Here is a 12350-nt window from a genome sequence, read left to right as displayed (position 1 = left end):
TTGCAAACTGTCAATAGCTAAAGGAATGTGTGTGTGTAATATAATATAATATATCGGGGTGATGAGAGCATTAGCATCACTGCATATATAAATCTAAAATATGGGTGTTAAAATGTCGTCTTTGAGTGGGAGAATTTGTATAAGACTTTTTCCATTGACATCATAATGGCTCAGAAGTCAGAGGAAGTACAGGAGACACTAATCCATTATACTATCAATGGAAGGGTATGAAATGCTGCAATTGGCAGGGCTGAATGGAAGTTGAGAAGTCACTTTATGCAAGTGTGAGATACATTCATTGACATGTATGGGATACTTCTAGAGATGGCCTTGAGCCAATGTCATTGTTCCTTTATGCCTTTGGCAAGGGAAGAATCTATGGAAGGGTAATAAAAAGTGCATGTGTCGTAGTTATGCAATGCCTTGGCTGTCTCTCAAGATTTTTGTTTTTAATTACTGGTGGCTGAGTCTTGGAAACACTTAGGCAGACAAGCAACTTGGCTCTCAAGCGTCATCCTAGTGAACCGAAATGTGCTACTCATTTGAGCACAGCTACTTCTGTACACAAGGGGCTACAGGGTCAAATCCAGAGGCACGAAGCCACAGTAGGATACACGGCATTAAATGAATGTAAAAATGAAAAAATGAGAGGGAGCAGAGAGAAAGGAAGATTGTGAAGGGGGGGAGAGAGATAAAGGATAAAATATGCAGCTGATACTTTTTTTTTTTATTTGTAACTGCTGCTAGTCACAAAATTCACATTTGGCTGTTCCGCAATTAAACAATCCAAATTATACCATAAGGGAAAAATCCATTTTGGCTGGCAATCCGTACGTTATCTCTTGGTTTAAGCAGTTTCAGTTTGAAAGGAAAAATTTCAGGGGTGTTTAAAAGGGGAGTTTGGAAATTCTATGGCAGACCGAATGTATTATTAGAACACTTCTAGCCCACCGGAGCTCAAGGTGGCAAACACAATTCTCCCTATCCCCATTTTATATATATAGTGACTGAGCCAAGGTCATCCAGTGAGTTTCATGATGGCTGAGTGGGGATTCGAACCCACTCCCAGGTCCCAGTCCAGTGCTCTAACCATTAGACCAGACAGGCTCTCTACAAGACTCTCTAAGTCCTGTCTAAAGTTCCTGACTGATACCATTGGGGATCTCTTGAGGAAGCTTTACTCTGTTGTGTGTGAACAAGACGTATTCTTTGCATTGATAAATGCTTTCTAATCTCTATTTTCTGCTTCAAAATTAACAGGCTTTCTGTTTCTTTTGATTACAGTTCAGTTTTCTTTTGTTGGATGATGCCAGATGCAACAAAATACAGTTGTAAGGAGTAGAATTCCCCCAAGACCTTGCGTTGGCATGATAATAGCTTGGCAATTAAAGGGAGGACAATCCCTTTATAATATTAATGGAACTTAAGTCAGCACTACAGGCTGGCTCCAGAAGCTATGCATTGTCTTGTCAATGAGGCAAGATATCTTAGTGGACTATATCTGGCTATTCAATACAATTGATATTGTCCTTCTGGAAATTACATCTATTTGGGTAATTAAAATCACAACCAGTTTTTCTACCATGCTCAAGATTAAGGAAGTTGTTTAAAAGAAGCTGTGTGGCTCTTGTTGAGATATCACTGACCTGCAGGTAGCTGATATTAGAGGGTTTTCTACCAAAAAGACTTTTTTAAGGGATTAAAGTCTAATGATAATAACACAAGGGGATTTCTAGGGTTCACAGTGTTTCACATTCCTTGTCCCAGCAAACCTTCAAAAGCCTTCTAAGGCAGGATAGTATCATTAGCTCCATACTGCAGCAAGTGAATCGAGGCTGAACATATACAGCTGAGAAGAGTATTGAAACTCTTGCTCAGCGTATTCAGTCATTCTTAAATCTTCATTGGGACCAACATGGTTTAATTTCTTATTTATTTATTACATCTATATCCCTTCTTTCTCCCAAGGAGTCATGCATGGTTCTCCCGCTTCCCATTTCATTTCATCCTCCCAACAACCCTGTGAGCTGGGTTAGGCTAAGAGGCAGTGTGATTGGCCCAAGGTCACCCAGTGAGCTTCATGGCTGAATGGGGATCTGAACCCATGTCTCCCAGCTCCTGGTCCAGCATTCTAACGACTGCAACCACACCGGCGTTCTCTGAGTATGTGAGTATTATAACTCAGAACTGGCAAGGGACAGTCATTTGATAACAATAAAGAGATCTATTGTTTCCATTTCAAATGTCTTGTTTCTTTAGAATATGAATCACTGGCTAGGACTTCTCACAAAAAAAAATTAAATGAATAAATAAATAAATAAATGCTGAATAAATAAAACATAATGGGTTAAACATTAGAATACCTAGCCCAAGGAATGTCCAGCCCAAGGAATGCACATGGCAGAGTTCATTCTTGATTGTCAAAGATAACACAGTAGCTTCTACAGCTTCTACACACACCAATCTTAAAAAGGTAGGCACCTAAAATGTAATTCTGAGCATGATTGGCTTACCAATGGCATGGTACAAAGGTGAGATTCAGGGTCATAAGATGGTTATGTAAACTGGTCTCCAGTTACCAATTCATTCAATAAATTTCAGATTATGAATTTGGCTACTTGTGGAAAACATATCTATGGAACATGACTTTGTTTCTGTTTTCTTCTTCTTAGTTTTGATTTCCTTCAAATAGCCAGGATTAGGAAACTAGCGCAACTAGCCTTTGCACACAGAATTCAAAGCAAAGGGTGTCATCTTGAGCTGCAGGCAAGTTGGTGCTCCCTGTTGTCTTCCATAAGGAGAAAATACTTGATATGTGCAGAATTGCCTTTTTCTGTTCTGATGCAAATGCAAGAGCTACTTGATGCGGAACCGTGGACTGCAGTCAAGGTGTCCCATCCTAATTAACTGTACAGATACAGTTCAGAACTCTGTTGCCATCCTCTGTGCCAGGAGTACAAAGCAAAACTGTTGCCAATGGGATCGTTTGAGCCAGAAATCTTTTGGGACAGCCCAAGTGATGTTGAAGAGCTAATCAGACCTGACAAACCAAAGAAGCTGTCACACTTACAGAAATGGCATAATTATTACCTTTGGTTTCAAAATGATTAGGCTGTGGGAAAAGCACCTGATTTAATAAGGAACTCCAAGGCCTGCTATGACTATCTTATAGACGACCTCTTGGATTCTGCATTAAATGGGCACACTGAGTTGTACTTGGAATGTGGAATTGCTTACCTTACAGAAGGAATGTCACATATCTGTATCATTGTATATGGAATACATATCATGCCATATGAATAGGCCTGAGGCATGACTAGGATCTTTGCCACAGATGCAATTAAAGACCGTATTTGTAGCTTGGAAAAGAAGTGCTTGAAAGCTATTTTATTAGCCACTGCATTGCACTTGCTGGCACGAATCAAAGGGCAGTGTGTCTTTCTTCACCACTGCTGGATTTCCAAACAGGAACGCTAGAAAGTAAACTTCCTATCAAAAACGAGACACAGTGTAAACAAGAACAAATGTAAGCAGCTGAATAAGGGAAGCTTCTGATTCTGTTGCAATGCCTAGGGATGTTATCGTTCCACAAGTGACTTGAGCCGATATAGTCACAGGGCAAACTGACACTTGGCATATGGACACGTGGGTTCTGCTGTTGATTTTTGGTTGCTCTCCTTCTGTTAAAAAAATTGGTTACTAGACAGCAAGGCATATATCAGGGGTGGCTAACACGTGGTCTTCCAGATGTTGTGGAATTACAACTCCCATCAGCCCCCAACAGCATGGCCAATGACCAGGAATGATGAGAGTTGTTGTTCAACAATGCCTACAGCACAGAGGTATCAGTCAGAGGGCTTTCGCAAGACCTGAGACTTGATATTCTCTTAACTTGAGAATGAGGAACTTGTGGCACTCTGGGTGTTGTCTGACTCCAGCTGCCATCATCTCTAGCTGGTGCAGCAGAGGGCCAGAGATAACGAGAGCTGTTGTGAATCAATGTCTGAAGGGCCACAGACATTGAAATCATTGGATAAGCCATGTGAAACCCAACTGGGATGCAGTTCACTCAATGTATGTGCTTCTTCGCTGGAGACCTCTCTCCCTCTCTTCCCAAGGGGAAGGCCACTTTGGGAATTGAGTCTAGAAGCTGTTTTTAATTCTAGGCTGAAGGTGGCTTTTCACCAAAATGGTTCCAAAAGGGTTCGGAGATCAGGTTCCAGCAAACATTGGATAAGAAGCATAACTCAGTTCAAACAAATCAAACGCTAGCCAGTGTGGTCACCCCTGGATGTTGCTGGACCACAACTCCCATCACTCCTGACCATTGGTCATGTTGGATGGGAGTTGGAGTCCAAGAACATGACTATGACGGGTCCGCTGGAGTGGATGGTTTACTATGAAATGGGATGCATGAATTATGGACTCTCTGAAAGACAAAGGGAATTTATTTTGGGTATATAAAACCCCAGAATCTCAATGGGGTTCTTTCATGAGCTTTATCTGATACTTTTTTCTGCAGCTTTGTACTTTTACACCGAATGCTTCAGCATAACGATGGAGACTTATTTTATGATTATTTCATTATTTATAAAGCACCACAGCTATTAAGACGGCGCTGTCCAGATATAAAAATAGCGGTTAGGAATCTTGACTGAAGAGAGAGAGGGAAATCAAAACCAGTTGAGAGGAGGGGAGGGAAGTCAACTGTTATAGGGCTAAGCTTGTTATCATCCCCGCCATTCTTGAGGTTTTATTGGTTTCCTTTTTGGCAGTTTGTACAGACAAGTGCAGGCTTAAATAGCTGCAGAAGCTGAACTCCTTCTCACCCTTCCAGGACTTCCAGAAGTAAGGCACAGTTGCAGCCCATAAAGGGGCTGCATCACGAATTGACTTTCCCTTTGACTCTTTGGATCAATTCTTGAAGGTCTGAGACTGATTGTCAAAAGAACAGTACTTTTAAAAAGCAGTTCACAGGAATAGGTGAAAAGTAACAGAAAAGTTGGTGCTTTACTTGCTAACAGAAGCGGCAGATACATTTGTTTCTAAGCAGTGCATCACACCAGCTATATGGCCAATGTATTTACGATGTTTCTATGCCTTTGCTTATTCGGTTGTTATCCCTCTTCCTTATCCCGAAGGATCCCCAAGGTGGCTTGCATAAAAAGCCGTTTCCAGGTCTTGTGGGTAAAATCAACATGCACGAGGGGGGACAGGGGTGTGGCGAGTGGCTTGCTCCCCCACCCCATGGCATAGTGGATCATGCGTAATGCCATGTGTCAGAGGTGGTTAAGAGCAGCATGAAAGGAGCTGCATTTTTTAATTTTTGGATCTGATATGCACATCCAGGCATTACTCTCCTGTGTGAAAATGGTATGCAGCGGGCAGTGGAGCCACACCCAATTGGCTTGTGGTCTTTTTTCCAACTGGAACTCACAGGAACTCAGTTCCGGCATCTCTCAGGTGGGCGCCATTGCTATTCTAAGAGAACAAGGGAGGTGTTTGTGGTGAGTTCCAGCACCTTTTTTTAAAGAAAAACAGCACTGCCAAACACCATGCCTGCTGAGCAGCTCTTCTCCTGGCTTCCATGCCTACAGTGAGCACACCTGTAGGATGTCTGGGGCTGATGGGAACCGTAGTCTAAAACATCTGTAGGGCCCCAGATTCAGGAAGAAGGCTGTCCAAAACCACTCCCTGGTACTTCCGCCTGCCCTCTTTTCTTCCGCACAGGAACCATTGTTTGTAGCAGCAAGGCACTCTTGCATGACTTTGGAAGCAGGAATGGTAAGTGCTTCTAATACAGAAGCCTAGGATATTGTGGTAAGCACTGTGAAACAATATAATTGCTCTTGAGTGCTCATTTCCATTGAATCAGCAGTGACTTTCAATCTCCAGCAAAGAGACAGTATTGATTTTTGGTCTCTGCAAGAGTCGAGAAGATGTGGAAACTCGTGCTTGCAAACGCCAAGTTACTGTACTCTGTTATTTTACTCAAGTTCTTGGTGCGCAGATATCGAAAAAGCTACCGATGTGACGTGACAAGCGCACCAAAATTGGGGGGAAAAAACCTTTGGCTAATGAAGGAGCTATCGTTCCAGCCTCGGCCACATCTGATCTGATCAAGCACTCTTTGCCAGTGCAAGGAGATTGCAGATTAATTTACTCTTCCATGCAACGAATCCAGCTAGTTTATTAGGGGAAACTAAAGCTTTATGTTTGGAAATACGAAGAAAAAGAAGGCGAAGGTGTGGAATGGGATGGGGGGAGCAAGGGCGAGAAAACCACATGCCTTTTCTTTCTGAAACTCAACTTTTTAAATATATATATTTGAAATGGCGGGTAACAGGTGCTGCTAAGAACTTTACTGATTTAGAATGACGAAGGAGAAGTGGATTGGCAGCGGCAGAAATCTTGTATGTACCGCCTGCCACGCGTCTACATCACTCTTTGAAATGTAGACGGTGTTCTCGACTTGTTTGTACACCATGTTCTAATGCTCAGTGTGTGTCCTGGCACAATTCTAATAAAAGAACGAGAGGGGGAAATGTGATTTGCTGAAAAGCAGGAGGCATTTCCCCCCGCCCCCACACCTTCCCCCAGAAGTTGTGAGAAAAGAGTGAGAGGAAAGCGGATGCAACTGGTAGCCACCATTATAGTTTCAAATGTTAGAAGGGATGTCCATATTCATATTCCAGATGAGTAATCACATTGCTCTGCTGCAGGAAAAGACAAGAGGGGATCTAGCGGCTTCTCAAAGTGTTTTAGACTACAATTCCCATCAGCCCCAGCTAACGAAGACTGACTACGAAGACTAACATTGTAAGACAGCTTTTATGGGAATAAGCTGATTTTTTCCTGATAACAGTGTACAAAGGTGTGGCATAGAATTGCTCTAATTAAACCTGTCTAATGGAGCAATCCTAACTACAGAAAGCCGGCATCAATGAACCCTATTCTAAATTCTCGTTCTGGAGGAATCAGATTGGCAAGTATTCAAACTGCCTTTCAGCTTAGTCACGTATCTGAGCAACCCAGTGGAATTAATATATTAATCAATGTATTAATTTAATACATAATATTAATTTAATAAATAATATTCTATTAATAAACAAACAACAGCAACAAATAATAGTTGTAGTCCAACAATGTCCAGAGAATACCAATGCTGGCCTTTCCTATGCTAGGGTCTGCATTGAAACTTTATTCCTGTAATTTTTCTGGAGTCTCGCAGTATCTGAAGTGTGTGTTTTTCTTCCTTCCTGACCCAGGACCTTGGGGTGGGGTGGTGGGGACTCTAGTTGGTGGTAGCAGTTGCGGGGAAAGAAGAATTCAGAAAAGAAGCATCCGTATGTGCAAAATAATTATTATATGGGTTGGTTACCCCGCTGGAAAGCAGAGGGGAGCTGAGCCAGTTAAGGGAGCACTGCAAACACTGGAGCTGCAGCACCTGAATCTGAAATCTGGGCATCAGAAGCATCCTGCCGGATGAGAGCAATGGACCGTCTACTCCTGCATCTTCCTTCCTCTGAGATGCTTCTGGGAAGGTTACAAGCAGAGCATGAGAGCATTCGCTCTCTCCCACTGGTCCTTCCCAACAATTGGGATTCAGTGGCAATCTATGCAAACTGACTGCAAATATTCTCTACAGGTTTTAGAACGTTGCAATGTGCAAACACGGCAACAGCCCCCAAACCTAGGTCTCTGTGAAGCTGTAACTTCACCTTGAGACCATTGCTCTTATTGGGAATGTTTATTTCTTTCCTTTAATTCTCTTTCTCAATCAAGATTCGATTTCGAAACACATGCAAACAAACGTCAAGCCCTTGCTTTCTCGCTTCTTCCGTTCCCGTTCTGAAATTGGGCCAAATTGTAAATTTCCATTCAGAGTGACTGCCATTTGCAGATTACCTTTATAACTAACAGACACGTGCACACTTCCTAAATTAGTGGAAGTCTTGTAGTTCTTTGTATGGCGTTTTGAGACCAGCTGCCTTTGTAGACCTCCCTAATGTAGAAAATAAAAACTCAGTTAATTGCCAGTAGCTTGACCACAGTCATTCAGCACTACTGACTTCCCAGATGGATTACTTTAATTTGCTCTTTGTGGGACGGCCCTTGAGGTCTGTCCAGAAATGAGGAGAGGTAGAATATAATTTCTATAAATAAATAAATAGGGGGGGGGGCAAACACCAGCCAATTAGTACCAATCCCTAAAACAGAGAGCAAAACCTACTATCAACAGTAGGGGCTTTACGTTAATATATTTCCCCTTTGACTCATTTATTTATAAAAGTGTTTATTGGGCACAGCCTAACCAAGGCAACTCACAATATCATAACCGATAACAGTAACAACAGCAGTGCAGCGACAAAACTATGGCAGCAATATGACCAATTATTTAGAACTTTTGTTGAAAGTCTTTCTCAAACGATATATTTTATATGTATGTAGAATGTAGAAGGAGGAGCGGGGAGTGCATTAACCTGAGCACAAACTCCCACTGGGAATCAGCTGCAACATGGGTGCCAGGATGAAGTGCCTTCACAGAAATGAGCAAGGACTGGATTTGCAAGAGTTTTGACTGCACCCGTCAGTGCTTCTGACCATCTTGGCAGCTGCTGGCAGGAGCATGCTCAGAGAAGAGCTGCGGTGTGCCTGCTGCCCAGCTAGGTCCCACCCTTATGCCCTTGGAAGTGGGAGGAGGAACCCAGCAACTAGTGCTACTGGTGAAACGCTTACCCTTCTTTTCTGCAAATGCAAAGCAGCAGGTGAGCAAGCAGCAGAACCAGGCAGTGACTGCAGGCCAGAACCATAGCTACAAGGGGGCTAGCCAGTTGGTTTGTTTTTTGGCCCGGGCGAAGTCTCCAGGGGCCCATTGAGGCTCCCAGCCTCTGTGTGTGTACACAAATGCACGTGTGTGTGTGTGTGTGTGTATGCGCGCCAAGCTGGGTCTTTGACCCGGGTGAAATAAAGCCTAGCTTCACGCCTGCTGCAGGCAGATGACTATCAACCTGCTCACTGGGAAGAGCTACCAGAGTCAGTTCCATGGTTTGGGGGGCCCTCAAACAATAGACTAGACCTGTGGTGGGTCGTGTGTGTGTGTGTGTGTGTGTGTATACAGTGGTACCTCTGGTTACAAACTTAATTCGTTCCGGAGGTCCGTTCTTAACTTGAAATCTGAGGTACCACTTTAGCTAAAGGGGCCTCCCGCTGCCATGCGATTTCTGTTCTCATCCTGAGGTAAAGTTCTTAACCCGAGGTACTACTTCCGGGTTAGCGGAGTCTGTAACCTGAAGTGTTTGTAACTCAAGGTGTTTGTAACCCGAGGTACCACTGTATATATAGATTATAAAATTTGATGTCATTGTCAAAGTTTATTTGTTGTCGCAACTATCCTGGTCATTTCAACCTAAAAGGAAATAAAAGTATTCTATGCATCCTGTGCAGAATTGCATAGATACATTGTTAAAATACAGAACATCATATAAAATACAGTATACTATATAATTTGATATAAGTAACTGTAATTTAAATGGAAATACAGGTGACCTCTCCATAGTGGAGAAGTCTGTGACCAAGTGACCTGTGTACCTGCAAATTCTGCTCCAAGCCCCTTCCTGCTCTCCCTTCTTATGACTTTAAGCAGGACTTAAATCTGGCCTCCCTTCAAGCAGAGGACTGTAAAGTAGGAAGATAAGGCCACCTTTTGAACAGTTCAACTCATGAAGGACCAACAGGGGAAGGAGATCACCTGAATATACACTCAGCGGGGGAGGGGATGCACCCTAGGATGTGGGGGGGGGTTGTGGGGGGGGCAATGCGAATTTGAAAAAAAATAAATCCAGAAAATTTCCCTTTATGCAAATTAAGCTGATTTCCTTAGGGCGCTTTGCATCGGGAAATTTCCCGATGCCCTAGAGGGTGATCTAATTTAGCATGTTTGCCTTACTTGTATTCAGCCAACAAAACAAAGTCAAAACTGTCAAGCTTGCCTAATGCTATATTTGCAGAGTTGACATCCCTTCGTTGTTACTAATGAACTTACGAAACATTGAGTTTCCCGTGGGAAAAATATAAAACACTGGAAAACTTTCCTCCTTGCTTCACTGGGTGCAGAGGGGAGATGTGAAACACACCATGCTGTTTCCACCTTAACATCCCTTTTGTTTCTGTGTCCTAGTGGACCCCTGGCATACTATTGTCACCATGCAAATCCTTTCTCACAGACTGGAATCTGTTCTCTCAATGCAGAAATGTGCAGATTTCAGGCATGTGGAATCTACTTGGTTCCTCCCCACCCCCCATGAGATTAGTCAATCTTAGCCAACCCACAAAACAGTGGCTTAAACTGGTGGAATTACCGTGCATTAAAGTACACATGCTCAGGGATGCGAGTGGCACTGTGGGTTAAACCACTGAGCCTAGGACTTGCCGATCGGGGTGAGCTCCCGTTTCCCATTTCTCGGTCCCAGCTTCTGCCCACCTAGCAGTTTGAAAGCATGTCAAAGTGCAAGTAGATAAATAGGTACTGCTCCAGCAGGAAGGTAAACGGCGTTTCTGTGCGCTGCTCTGGTTTGCCAGAAGCGGCTTAGTCATGCTGGTCACATGACCCGGAAGCTGTACGCCAGCTCCCTCGGCCAATAAAGCGAGATGAGTACTGCAACCCCAGAGTCGGTCATGATGGGACCTAATGGTCAGGGGTCCCTTTACACATGCTCAAGCCTAGGGATTTTCAATCAGTACCAAAACCAAGCCACACAAGTCCTTTCACATAAAAAACTACTCCTGGTTTCTTCCAAAGCAGTCATTTTTCAGCAGTGTAATTGTAGGGAGAACACTCTTTTTAGGTGCTGCTATTGTGAAACAACTAAGTCAGAAACTTTTGCTGATCTTGTACAAATCACCCAGAGTAGCCCCCTTTTAAAGACACTTACAAGGCCAGGGGCCAGAACATTCTTTTGAGCCCACCACATTCCAGTTCTCTTTTATATTTCATTCATTATTATGAATTGGTTCCTGCGAAACATCGTATTGTAGCAATATGTACTAATTGCACTGCATGTCAATGTCATTTTTCTCTAACTTGGAAGCCCCCCCCCCATAAGTTCATATAATCATTTATTTTAAGATCTATATTTGATATAAGAGGCAGTATGTTAGGATTCATGATCTCGAAAACGCAAAGACAAAAATTACAAGGGTTTCACTTGCGCTGTATTCAGGGGTGTATCCAGAAAATTTCGCTTTGCAATTATGCACACCTAATTTGTGTGCATATTGCTATAATACACCTGGGCATTTTCTCTCTCTGTGTGTGTGTGCGCATGTATGCATGTATGCTTTGTTGCTTGGAGTAACACTCCATGACATTCAGAAGCCTACAATGAGTTGCAGAAAATCTGGGCATCTGAAAGCGCTAATGCCGAAAACATGGGCACACACACAAACAAAAGGCGGGACTAAAATAAAATAGGGAAAGAAGCTGTGGACAGAAAGAAAAATGGTTCACTCACTTGCATGCATATCCACCAGTCAATAATCTCTCTCCTTTATATCTTTGGGGCAACTGTGTGCCCCACAGCAGAGCTGCCTCTTTTGCTGCACGGCTGCTGACAGTAAGCATCGCCCCGCCTCTTCCTCTCCAGCTGGGCCAATCAAAAGGAGAGGGTGGGGACTAAGCAGCAGGGCAGCCTCTAGGATCAAAAGGAGGGAAAAGGAAGGCCCTCCCACATTCCTTTCCAAGGGTGCAAGAAAGCAGATGGAATCTTCTGCAGCCAGTCAGCTGCTTTCTTCCTGCAAAGCAGATCACACCCTTAGATGGTAGAGCATGAGATGCTTAATCTCAGGGTTGTGGGTTCAGGACCCATGTTAGGTGAAAGATTCCTGCATTGCAGGGGGTTGGACTAGATGACCCTCATGGTCCTTTCCAACTTTGCAGTTTTGTGATTCTGGTGTGGCCAGCAGCTGAGGCCAAGAGGCTTTCTCTCTCCGTGGCCAGTGCTCCCCATTGCCATTAAAAAGAGTCTGTCCCAAAGATCTACCGATACACATTTTGACGTTACCAAAAATGTTTACATGTGGTGGTGAAAAAATTGCATAAATGTTATTGATTATATTTTTTAAAAAATGAAATGGATACACTTCTTGATCAGCAAAAAAACCTCTAAGCAGTTCGCATAAGAAGAATATAAAATACTGATGAAAAATAACAAATGAAAGCAAACTTTGGAAACAAGTAGGCATAATAGAGATAAGATAAGTAAATTAAAGAACAAATATAATAGAATTACAGTGGTACCTCGGGTTACATACGCTTCAGGTTACACACGCTTCAGGTTACACACTCCCTA

This window comes from Podarcis liolepis (genome assembly GCF_965112155.1).
Source record: "Podarcis liolepis genome assembly, chromosome: 12".
NCBI classification, from domain to species: Eukaryota; Metazoa; Chordata; class Lepidosauria; order Squamata; family Lacertidae; genus Podarcis; species Podarcis liolepis.
This window is presented reverse-complemented; position numbering follows the sequence as displayed.